This window comes from Struthio camelus, chromosome 9 (genome assembly GCF_040807025.1).
Source record: "Struthio camelus isolate bStrCam1 chromosome 9, bStrCam1.hap1, whole genome shotgun sequence".
Classification (NCBI taxonomy): Eukaryota; Metazoa; Chordata; class Aves; order Struthioniformes; family Struthionidae; genus Struthio; species Struthio camelus.
The window spans coordinates 10,988,580-11,001,722 of NC_090950.1; the positions used below are offsets into that span (position 1 = coordinate 10,988,580).

The following is a 13,143-nucleotide window of genomic DNA, read 5'->3' on the forward strand; positions in this document are numbered from 1 at the left end:
CATGCTGAAAATGTTAGCTTTTTCGCTCAGCTATCAAAGTCCTTGCAGCTCCCCGTCAAAGCAAGCAAATCCACAACAACACGTACTGAACACGGTAGTTAATCCTAATGCTTAAAAACAAACTAACACAAGGCATCCACATAATCTCCTTGACTGATGCCAACCATTATTTAATCGCTATGTGCGTTTCCCACCCATCACCTGTTTCACTTGCTTGTCTTCCATCTTGCTTGGAAGTTAGCATCTGCCAAGCTTTGAACTGTGCTTAACAACTCTCTTTTGAACACAACTTCAGCTGAAAGCAGTCCCAACCTGTGGTAGGAAGGTCCTAAAACTGTCTAATTTGTTATAGTAGAGATATATTTGACCGGAAGTTACAAGGATGTGCTTTATTAAGTGTTACACTTTCGTTCTTCCTTCCAGCAAATCAGAGCTGAAAACTGAAGCCCTTTTAAAAGCGGTAATATTACGTCTTTTATAAATGCTTTAAAAAACATTTACTGAAAAACAGCCAGTTCTGTTACAGCAGCATTGCTGCAGAAGGCAGTGTAAAAGCACAAGCTGTCACATTTCAAGAATTGTCCACACAGGACAACTGGATAACGCAACTGGAAACACCACCACCAAGATTGGTGTATAAGGCACATACTGGACAGATACCCCCAAAAGCATGATAATAGTACCTTCTAGTTACTAAATGTGCATCACCTATTAAAAACTTATTGCTACTACTACTACTGAGCAGATCTTTCTTAAGGACCTAACAACAGTGTAGCTTTTGGAAAGCCACTGCTGGTTTCCACTGATGAGCACAGGGACAGGCACAAAATATTTCACGGCGTATTTTATCAAGACATAATGCGTGTTATAATTTGAGAAAACAACAGTTTCATCTACATTCCTTCTTTGCTCCAGCAAAACTCCATTTGAAAAGACTTGAAAACTATGCTCTCTAAAGTCCATCTGGAGCCCATGTTGTTGACAGAATTGTTCCTACTGACTTCATGGGGATCTGATCTAAGTGTATGTATGTAATGGAATTTGTATGTTTTATAAGAGTTAGATACCAAAATAGCCTTACAAGGAATTTGAAAAAAAATATACTCCTTCTGTTACAGTCTACACTAACAGATTATTGTTTATGTAAAGATGGCAACAAGCATTTTTTTTAATAATCCCACAGTTCGTCATTTCTAATATTAGTAACAAATTATATAATTCCTGCTGTGTGAGTCATAATGAAATCTGGATCAGAGACGTCATTTCCCAAATGATGACTATTCAGAAAGCTTCAGTTCATATGATTCTGTGGATTTTTGCTCTAACAGTGTGAACATAATATCACAATAATCAGATGCCACATAGAGATTCAAACAGCAAATAGATTTAATAGTGGCCAGGATGAGATGAAGCTTATTTTTTTGGCAAGAGAAGAAAAGGGACAAATGAATGATGTGCAGCTTCATGGATGCTGTTCTGAAGCCTAGGGCTGGTTCATATTCCCTGGGGTTGAAGGCATGTACTTCACTTACTCCAGCCTCTTTATTTCACCAAATCACCATATTGTTTGGCTTGTCGATGCCCCTACGCAGACAAGACAGCCCCTACGTGCCCCGACGAGATAAGACAACGGCAGCAGGGTTGCTGCATTCTAATAGTGAGGTGCGTTGGCACAGAGGTCTGGAGTAGCTGTCTGTAAGACTGTCTGTCTCCCACGGTGCCAAATTCAGCACGCACCCAAGCAAATTCTCTTTAATTAAACTTCAGAACTCAGTTTCTCAAATGCTCCTCAAATATTCGAAGTGCAGATGGCAGCACAGGAGAAAAAGGCTGTATCAATTCAACTGACCAAGCTTATTTTAGTCATTAGGCAGGGAAAGAAGCAGTTCATAAGAGAGCAGTGCCTCAGGCAAATACAGATGCTATTCTATGCATGTATAAGGTTTCCTTTTTGAAGCTACCATCACATATCCTGGTTCTTTTGCCTGTACAAGTGAAAGGTGGTCTCATATATCCCCTCATTACACGGGGCATGCACACAGCACTTCATCAATAGTGTTTGGTGTAACTTTAATGGCTATTCTGATCCCTTCCTTCATCACCTCTTCCCATTTGAAAAGCCTGTGTGATAACTCTGCTGGCAGGAAGGGATTCAGTTTCCTCAGAGACATAAGACAAATGAATAAACCAATCTGAGCATGAATCACAGCTGAAAGGGGCTGGGTCTTGCATTCAGCTCCCACTGCAGTAATTATACACATAGATGCATTTTTATGTCTATATCTTAAAGTGTTGTGCAAGGATTATCAGCATCGAACATGCAACATCTGCATCAGAGATGGAAGTTCATAATCTCTTAGAAATCAGAATGACAACGGTCATGGAGAACAGAATTATTTCCGGTAGAATTTGGGACGCAGAAGAATCCCTAGTCTCTGGAAAACGTGGGCTGAGCAAAAATCACAATGGTAGTGCTTAGGAGAATGCGGAGACGAATGATCTCCCGCAGATGTTTGCTGCATCTCAGGAGGTGGGGGTTGGATTGAAGCTTAGGAGGCTCCATTACCAGAGGGGACTGCATATACAGGGTTGGAGGAGGTGAAATAAGGGGAATATGTTGGCCCACATCCTGGGTTACCTCATGGGGCAGCTTTGTGCTGCTCCACACGACGCTACACTAAAGCAGATCAGCCATGCTCACAGTTGAGCGGACCAAGAATGCTTCAGGGCAAACATAATTGGTAAGACTGTGTAGGCTCAACCTGTTTATTCGTCCTATCATAGAGGATGAATTGCAGCTACATAAATTGAATTACTTTTAACTGCTTGCAAAAACTTAGCTCCCCTTTCTACAAAACAGCGTAGTCTGCAAGAAACATTTGAAATCAGATATTCATAGAAATTACATTTACTGACTTCTGACTTAAAACATGCCTCACAGCGCGAAAGAGTCTCAAGATGTCTGGAAAGCATAAAGCAAAAACTGCATAAATGATTTGTTTGCCTTCACTAGGATTAACATCAGCATTTACAAGTTAGATATTATTACAGTTGTTTACCTGGAGGCATATGAACTAAAGTAGACTGAACCGCTTATCAGAAACATTCCCTTGCCTTTCAGATTGAGATCTGACTGACTTGCTCAGGGGCCAGAACAGGAAAATAGCAAGGCAAGGAAAAAGATCCATTTTGGTGGCTCAGAGATCACTATTCTTTAACGGTTGCATTATTTCCCTTCTGCTCTATGAGCGATAGGCGGAGAGGTAGAGGTAGGCAGTGATGTTGACATAGGCAGCCAGTGAAAGCATCAGCAGTGCATGTGATGGCATTGGTTACTGACCAAAAGGGGAAGGCAAGGTAGTAGCGTAGCTGGCTTTCAAAGAGTTAACAAGATAAGAGCCATGCTTCGCTGATCCTACAGGCACACTGAAGTTGCTCTGACAACAGCTTTTCTGCTTCCTGGTGTAATCTGCTCTCACCCCTACCTAGTTTTATTCATATCACAGAGGTACTTTGCGCACAAAATATGCTACTGCGATGGCTTTACCTGGCCACCAGATTGGGGAAAAAAAGTGACCTTTGGTATAAAGTAGGTGTGGGGAGAATGGTATTATTTCAGTTCTGCTTTGAAGAGAAACTTTTCAATTTAGTTCCCCGATTGAGTCCGCTATAAATCAGAAAGTGTGTGTAGTTTTGGGACAAATTCTGTTTTCACTTGCTCTGACTTAACAGGTCTCATTCCCGAATAGGTACATACAGTGGCATAACTGATACAAATAGAAGCAACCACCAAGCTTTAGACTTTGAGATGTGTGTGCAACCCTTGGACCACTACTTGACTTCATTTGCAATAGTTCCCAGGGTCCCCAGATGCTGAGTGCGTGATGTTCAGCTACTGCACCAGTGAAGCTAGCCTCACAGCGCTGCTAAGGAGAGAAAACTTGGTTTTAATTTTGTGTGCTGAGAAACAGAAAAAATAAAGGTAGTCTGTGCTGTCCTTTTAGATACATTTGCAAAGCATAAAACAATTATTGGCAGAGATATTGCTACCTGAAAGCAAGTCTGTTTGGTCATCAAAAATAGCAAAGTCCTGTTAGCGCAGTTTTCTGACTGGCTGGATTAGCACTGTTGCAACACCAGGCCACAGTGGCCAGCATGTATTTAGCAGCCCATGCAATGATGTTCACTGAAATGACTTGCTTAATTCACATGCGATGCCCAGTTCTTTATACTGAGCACAAACTCTATCCTTTCTCTTGCGCGCCCGTTGCTTACAAAGCTTTCAGAACACCACAGCAGTGCTGCAGTGTGGAAACACTTTCGTCTCAAATTAAGGTCAGTGTTGGTCCTCCTCCCATAAGGGAGGGAAAGCTAACGTGTTAGAAAAACAAAAGGTGGGAAGTTGGTTTTTCAAGATGTTGTCAGGTCTATTCTATAACATTAGTTTAAGTTAACAGAGAGTTGGTGAGCAACTTTTTCAGCTGTTGCAAATGTCCATTGACTTTGGAAGAGTTATGCCCAATGTACAGTGCTGAATTTGGCCCACTCGTTTAACACATATTTGTGCATATGAATGATACTGTTGAAGGGGAAGCTTAAAAGTGAAGTCACTGGAATTAATCAATCCAATAGGGAGGATGAATATTCAAAAAGGTAGAGTAATTTTATGGTCAATTCTTTGGACCTTGCAAGCTCAGAGTAGTTAGATTTCATGCTTCACTTCTTGCACCTGAGCTGTTGCCTAAGGGACAGCAGAATTTTCTCTAGTGTTGAGAAATCCAGTCCTGGCTGGAGAATCTTTGGACAATTCACATGACAACTTTCCAGCATATTGTTTTCCTACTGCAATGGTGCAAGTCCCAAATGCTTACAAATAATTTATTGTAATAACCACTTTTGCTCAAGAAAATCAGATATATGACCTTCAGAAGCAATCAGAAGGCCTATCCTGGATCTCAGAAACTTTCCTGTTTTTTTTTTTTTTTGAAGAGTAAAATAGAAATGTCTTTGAGAAAGGCAGAACAGTTCCCTTCTGTGAAAAGCATTCATCACTGAAGGGTTCACGCCAGCTCTGGAAATCGCCATGCAGTTGGGTGCGGTATGGAAGAAGGGAAACAGCAGCTCATAATGCTGCAACTGGGAGGCACTGGTAAAGTCTTGGAACTGGATGTCAAACTTAACTAGACAATATCCAGCTCTGTGCAGGTAGATCTTTGATTTCTTCTTTCCGTCTTGAAAACAGAGCCGGATTTCCTCTAATGTGCAGAAAAATGCAAAGTGTATGCTCTAGACAAAGTGAGGGCAAGTCTATTCAAAATCGAATCAGCGACACCTAGCACCACTTCTGTGTGAGTGGCTCTCAGTCAAGCCAGTGGTGGTGTTCTCTCCTTCTTGGATCCAAGTCAGTTAATATCAGATACCTGTAATTCATTTGGAAATAGAAACAAAAGGAACGCTGTTGTTTCGGGAAGAAAATGACATCTCCCTAACATTTTCTTTACCTCTATATGAAGGCAGAATAAATTATATGAATTAGAACCAACAGTCTAAGCTTTCAGTTTATTTACTTTGCATATTTGGAAGAACTATGTATAGTCAACTTCTGTTTATTTTGCTTGTATTTTTCCACAAAGAAATAAGAAGCACAATTTTGGAAGCACGTACCCCTCAACTTCCCCAGAAGAGAGAATATTCTCAGGAAGACTCAAGGGCAGCTGATTTAGAACCTAAACTTTTAGCACACGCCATGCTCTTTTTAATTAAGTTAAGCTAGTAAGAAGATACAGTTTTCATGAAATAACCACACAGGTTTGGAACATTCACAGGCAGACGTTTATCAGTCTCCATTCTTAGAGATAGGCCACCTTAGGAAAAACACATAAGAACAAATAGGACAGAGAAAAGAAAGGAATTAGCAAAGTTAAGATGTAGAGTAAATCATATGCTAATAGGAATATGTTCCTTAATTTTGGTAAACCTATAAAGTAGTAAAACCCCCTCCAACACTCACACTACGCTATTAAAGAACAGAAGGGTGTGCTTTTGGTACAATTATGAGAGCTGTAGGTGAACTACGTAGTTCTAGGAAATGAGGTACATCTAGGAAACAGCACTGAAATCCTTGTGTTCACAGAATGAAAGGGCCATCAGCAAGCATTTTACTGCTGTGACTAATATCTGGCTGTCAGTTATCTGCTGACATGTGGTTTAGTGTATATGCTCTGCTTGGCTGGAAATTGGAAGCAAAATAATCCAGAACTATATTTTTAAGGAACACAAGATAAGCAGTTCAGTTCTGAAACTTGCTACATGAGTACCACTCACAAGTTATTACATATGAATTAAAGAATTTCTGTAAAGATAGAACTTCACCACTTCTGTACAGTCCAAAGGCTGGATAAAACTTCTTTTACTGATTAAATAAATTTACACCTTCAGGTAAAAAAGCTACTTCTGATATATTGAATTTCCAAACTGTTTAACCCAAGGAGAAAAAATCCCAAGAGCAAGCAGAGAACTAAAGTAAGAAGTGTCACGCTGATGTTTGCAGTTACTGCATATCTTGATTTTGTTTCAAAACCTGATTTTTAAGAAGTGTAATAGAACTGGGCTCACTGGTGTTTAATTTCAGTTGTAACAAAACACGAAGATTTAAAACCGTAAGAAATACCCTACTAGGTCAGAGTAACAGTCCGTCTGGGCCAGTATTCTCTCTCAAACTGTGGAGAAAGGACATGCTTTTTAGGGAGGCTGCAGCAGCCTGGCTGCCACACATCCCTGTGAGTGCTCCCAGCCTCCACAGTTTCATTAGGGATGCCAGAGGATACATCCCCGCCCGCTCTCTTCAGCATCCATTAATGGAGCTGTTGTCCAAGGATTACTGAATTCCTTTCTGAACCTGCTGATACCATCTGCCTCTAGGAACGCCAGTGACAGCAGGCTCCAGAAGTTTATCACCCATGGTGTGAAGAAATATTTTCTTTTTTGGCTGTTCTAAACCAATCAACCAATCTCCTACTAGATTCAGTGAATGCCAGTTATATGCCAGTGAATGCTAGCTAGAGTACTGCAGAATTTGATGAATAGTTCTGCGTTCATAGCTGCACAACCTTCCATAACCTTCAGGATTTCGTAAACCTCAATCGTATCCTTCCTCAGCCGCCTTCTCTCTGAACTGAACAGTCCCAGCCTTTTAGTCTGTCTTTATATGGCAGCTGCACATCCTTGTGATGTGTTTAGTTGCCCTTTTCTTTATCTTTTCTAACTCCTCTCTGTCCTCGAGGTGCAGAGACCAGAACGCATATTGTACTTTGGATGTGTGCAAAGCAAGGTTTTATGTAGTGGCAAAATTTTATATAATAGTGCTTTCAAAATGTTTTTTTCCAGAACAGAATATTTTGCACCTTATACCCCTTTATAGTCCATTCAGAAATCAGAGTCCTAGAAAAGCAGTTATTTACACAGCTTTTTTTCCTCTGACTCAGTCATATGAAGTACAGATTGAATTAGGCGGCAGCTACGCACCTTTAGCCTAAGCCTTTTACATCAGTGATTGGAAGGAGGAGGTGAGATGGCAGCAGCTGCATTGCTTCTGTGCTTGAAGTCACTGGATCCTCATGTGTGCCAGCGGTGAGACAAATTTGCTGTCTCACTATTTCCCTGCAGGACAACCCATCTGATAAGGTATCTGGAAGATATTAGATGTCTTTTAGTGCAAGTATCCCACATAAACAGGAAATCTCAATTTATGGCCGTTTTGTGGCGCTGGAGTGGCATCCAGCAGTCTCGGCGTAAAGAACCGGACCCTGGACAATTAAAGCTGCACGTCACCTCTGTTTGCACAGTTTGTCTTGATGGAGCTGTGGATCAATTATCTCTCCTTTCTAGCTATAAATAATATACTAGAGAGGAGCTTATTGCCAGTAGTTACTGAGAGATCTGGCAGTGAATTATAAAAAAAAAAAAGTTTAATTAAAAGATTTATTCAACCTCATGGCCAGACAAGCTCAGAGTAGGCCGTCTGAACGAGGGAGAACCTGTTAAGACCAGTTTGTTCGGAGCACCACTCACAAAAGCATTGGCAAGGGAATTATTTTAAGAACACTGCTTCATAAGGAAGAAAAAAATTCCCATTTGTTCTTATCAGTGCAGGGTCTGTTTAGCAGCTTCTGAAAACTGCTTAACCCTTTCGTGGAGGTAACATACATTTATTGTTACAGCTGCATTTTATTTATTTTTTAACGTTACTGTTGGCAAACACTTTTAATGGAAAACTTTACTAAGTAGGATTAAATAGGACTTCATCTAGGTCCAGTCCTCCTTCTCCCTGTATTTCTCATAGCTAAAAGTTCATTCTAACTCAGCAACACTCCCTAGGTTTCTTCCAGAGCTCCAGGATTTCTGGAGCTTGGTTTGCTCATCATTAGATGCTAGAATATAAACAATCTTGTTTATTCCAGTCTTCTGCCAAATATCCTTCTCATGTCTCCTTCAAACATTTGTTCAGAAAAAATTATCTTCCCTTTTGCTGATGATTCATGATTCTATGATCTTTCTTACGTTTGTTTGTTTGTCTTGTCATGTCTTAATTTCTCAGAAAAGTAACATTTTACTGGTCCTGTATGCTTTAATCTTCCTTGAGACCTCTGTGTGGTATCTTCTGTCTGCAGCCCAATTCTGTCTGCTCAGGAAGCACAAATTTCAGAACAGAAACGCCTTTGGACGTTCGAACAACTTCTTAACTGAAGGGCTTGATATAATGCTCAAAATCTTTAGGTTCGGATTCTCTGAACAACCTTGTATTCCCTCTCTTGCTCAGTCTTTGAGACTGAGAGTCTTAAAGCCTCTGTTGAGTTACCCTTTTCTTTATCTTTTCTACCTCCTCTATGTCACTGAGATGCAGAGACCAGAACTGCGTGCTATACTTAAGATGTGTGCAAAGCGAGGATTTATATAGGGGCAAAATGATGCTTTCAAAATGTTTTTTTCCAAAACCTGCTATTAATTTATAATCAGTACACCCTTCTGTCAGGCACATTCACTGCCTACTTTGGATAGACTCTATGATGAATCTTTTAGAACCAAAACAGGAAAAAAATCCCTCTTGTACACTAGGAGTGCAGAATCTGCTCCAGCAATCAACACTTTAGACAAAGAGATTGCCTGTGCAGAAGAGCAAATTTTACCCTGTACGCCATGAATTGTATTAGACCATACCCACTGTAGTTTTCCAATATTTAAAAATATTACTCAGGGACAGAGTTAAGAAGATGTAGAACCAACCCTGTCCTAGAATAACTAAAATATTCAGTCTCGGTTGGGCAGAATGGCCAAGATGGCACAGAACCACAAAGATACTTCCAGCTTTTCTTGAAGCCTTTCAGAAGGGCTTCTTCCCCCTTCCATTTGATGATCCAACACAGCATCCTGGCATCTCGCATCCTTACACTTAGCACAAGGCCTCCTGCCCTTCTACTCGCCCTACAGCAAAGCAGAAAAGTTTCTGGTACGTCTAAAACCTGGCCATGTTCTCAGCCTCAAGGAGGCTTCTTTTTCTGGGTATACTAAATTCCTGCAAAAAGCAGACAGATGTTTTTCTCATCAAGGTGCAATATTTTTCTGTTATTTGTTATTACCTTTGTCCTTGGTATGGCTGAAAATATGTTACTGTCATATTCAGTAATTGTTTGACTATCATCTCCTGCTCTCCCTTCTAAAAAACTTAGGTCATGCTCATTGTGAGCCTTATTACTTTATAATTTCTATCTAATTGTTATATTTGAGCATTCTTCACTGTATTCAAGCAGTTTTCAGGGTTCTCCTTACCTTTTTGTGCTTTATTCTATATTCCTTGCTATCTGATATCTGTCCCTTTCACCTTTGAGAGTAAATGCCTTTAAAATTCTCCTTTGATATATATATTTTTCTGCCAAACTTTTGAATTTATTACTTAGCTCGATATTTAATTCTGTGGAGTTTTTAAAAATTATCATTTCTTCTTTCAACACTTGTCTAGAAGGATTTTATATCATCTCTGTCTTTCTGATCTGAATCAAAGTAGTTGTTCATTTTTGTTATGTCTTGATGCCTGAATTTTTAGGCCTATTCTTTGTGCATGTGGTCTTTATGCTGTGCACTGGTTACTTATTAGTGAACTCTCATCAGTGCAAGCCCTACATTTTACACAAGCTGACTGCCCGGTAAAGATACGATGAAGCATCTGTACCAATTCCAGGTCACTTTCTGTTGAGCAGAAATGAATGTATATCTCTTGAAAGTGTTGCTTCACTTTCTAATTCTTGATACAAATCTGGAGAATCAATCATTGCTTCCTCCATTCCAAAGATACTTGTTCCATGTGATGACATTAATCATGACTAACTTGATCTTTCAGCATTTGAGCTAGGTCTCTATTCTGTCCACACTGATTCCGGTAAGGATTGCACAATTGCAAGCCACCGATTCACAGAGAAAGAGTTTTCCGCAGCAGCAACATTTCCACTGAAAGGATATTGGAGGATTTACTTGAAAAACTGGTAATGCCACCCCTTTTTGTTTGACTGAGTGAAAACTAGTAGATATTTATTTATCTTTGGCCCTAAGATAGTCCCTCTGATGGCTGTTATTTACAGTTATTTTACTGCTATAGATTTACTATTCTTCTATCATTTTTCCAGATACTGCATGTTTATTTATGTTAGAACTCCTCCTGCTGTTCTTTTTCCAGATTTTAGGATAGAGCATACCAGAAATGGAGAAAGCTTGCACTTAATCCACAGCTCTGGATTTAGTTTTGCACGTTCAAAGGCTATGTTGAACTTCATGTGCGGGCACGGAGAAATTGAAAGTTTAAGACGAGAAATTCAGAGTATTGATTAAAATCCTCCTATTGTTCTTACACCAATTATAGAAAAGGAACAAACGCTAATAAAGTATTCGCTGAGGACTCAGGCCTTAGGACCATGGAAAGTCTTATTAGGCAAGTAACACACTTACTCCATTAGGCTTCTCAACAGCAATATTTATCACAGTGATTTGGGGTGATTTGAATCCACTCGAGTCCAGCAGAATTCAAGGGAGAAACTAGCTTCTCAGAGGTCCAATGCTTCATGGAGAGCTGGCAGCCCACTCCTCACATGGTTTGTGTGCCTTCAGAAAACAGAGGACTGGCCTGGGAAGGTTTGTGGCCCTTTGGGATATGCTGTGGGAAGAGCTCCTGCTCTTCTCTGTCTATTCTGAGTTACCCACACAAGGATGGAGAACTTCCTGGCCTCAGTATGAGATGTTGGATGAACCCTGTTCGTTTCGTGTGCCTGTTATAATTTAAAACTTGCTCTTAGAATAAGCCATTTTTTGCATCTGTCTGTTACAAAGTACCCAATATAATTTCTTACATGTGCATAGCTGCTGGCTGGATATAAATTGTAGCAGCAAGGCGTTGCAAACTTCTTTTCACTTGCCACAGGTACTAATCTTATGCTGAAAAGGTATGTTTTATCATTACCAATGATGTATGCCTACACATTGTGGGAAGAAGAGAGCTTTAAAAAAAAAAAAGGCAAGTAGATTCTGCGGAGACACATTTGTGGAGAAGACTCCTGAAACTAGTGTTCTATGTGTTCGCGGTTCCACATGAAATCCAAAAACTGATTGTTTTGCTCCTTTTGTGTATTGATTGATTTTAATTAGGAAAGCCAAACTTTTTAGTTATAATAGATTTACAAGACTTTGCCTTACACGAGTCTATGAGTGTGTATTTAAGACTTCTGTTACATAAGTTCAAAAATCAAACACATTTGAAAAACAGATGTTAAGTTTGCAAGGATTTCATCTTCTGCCTTCAGCAGTTATAGCTGAACGATTAAAATAATATTTCTTACTCTACAACATGGTACATACCTCTGACTGCTAAAAACGCTCAGGATCATAGATGACTTGTGGATGAGCTAGAAATTTTGAATGCTTTTATCACCTTGGCAGAAGAGAGAGAAGAACAAGTTGACAGATGCTTTGGCTGCGGTATTTCTTATGTTTTTTCCTCATCCAGGTCTTGCTTTCATTTCCCAGCCCTCATTGCCAAGCTCGCAGCCCCATTGGTGGTTTCAGCAAAATGCTGTCACACGTCACTGAATGTCAAGGCAGGAGAGCACATGCTTTCCACTCCTTGTTTCTATTTATGTCTTTCCCTGTCATTCCCCTAAGCAAGTGTCTACTCCCAGTTGCACCACCTATACTGATACAGCTGGTCCTACACAGAAAGCCTATTTGATTTGTTTTTCTACTAGTTACAGAAAGTGGCTAAGGAGTATGCACTGATATTTTAATACCTTAACCAGGTCTTCAAGCGCCTATACAAAACACTGAAGCAGAACCGTGCTTTTGCTTGGTTATGAGATAGTCTCACATTATAAACTGTTTGGGGGTGGCTCTTCAAATGGTGTCCTTATTTATTTTGAATTGTGTCATTTGAAGACACATCCTGAGATCCTTATACTTTACATTATTTCTCAGTCTTTACTCTCATTTTCCACTTCCCAGTTCAGGTTAACACATGTAAGTGTAGGTGAAATATGTAAACGAATGGTAGGAATTGATTGTTTTGCTCCTAGGGAAAGCAGACTCTAGAAGGTAGATTCGCCACTGAGACCTGTCAGATTTAAGTTAAGTGTTTCGTGTCTCTCTGTTCTATTGCAGCTCCTAGTATGCTCCTTGCTATGAGCTCTAAGCCCTGTTATTTCGTGGTGATCGGTCACTTCCTAGGAAATTATTAAGAAGTCCTAAAAAGATAAATATTGTCGCTTTATGATTTTTTAGTCAAAACAAACTCAAAACTGATCAGTGTTGGAGGTAATGTAAGTAAAAATGCCATATTTTGCCAAGCATACTCATTTCTTATTTAGTTGTAGAAGAGCTGTTCAAGAAAGACATTGCTGTGTGAGCTAATGTTTCTTAAGGTTAAAAAAATGTTTTGCTTTTTACAGCATTTTTGAGTGCCGTCTAGTACTTACCTAGAATGTTGTGAAAGCACATATATCAGTTTTCTCCAGGAACTATATGTATGATTAATTCACAGAACTGAGATAAAAGTCCCCAAAACATTGCTGTTTGGGCAGGTTCATCAATGGGAGAGAGAGAGAGAGAGAC

General features: G+C 39.8%; 1 long non-coding RNA gene across 1 annotated transcript; it reads right to left on the reverse strand.

Moving 5' to 3' along the window:
- Nucleotides 1-4,656: 4,656 nt before the first annotated feature.
- On the reverse strand, nt 4,657-11,994 carry LOC138068178 (uncharacterized). Its single transcript, XR_011142842.1, has 3 exons — nt 11,899-11,994; nt 7,525-7,687; nt 4,657-5,420 (listed from the first exon to the last, which is right to left on the reverse strand). It is a non-coding gene; the product is annotated as an uncharacterized lncRNA (long non-coding RNA).
- Nucleotides 11,995-13,143: the final 1,149 nt, after the last annotated feature.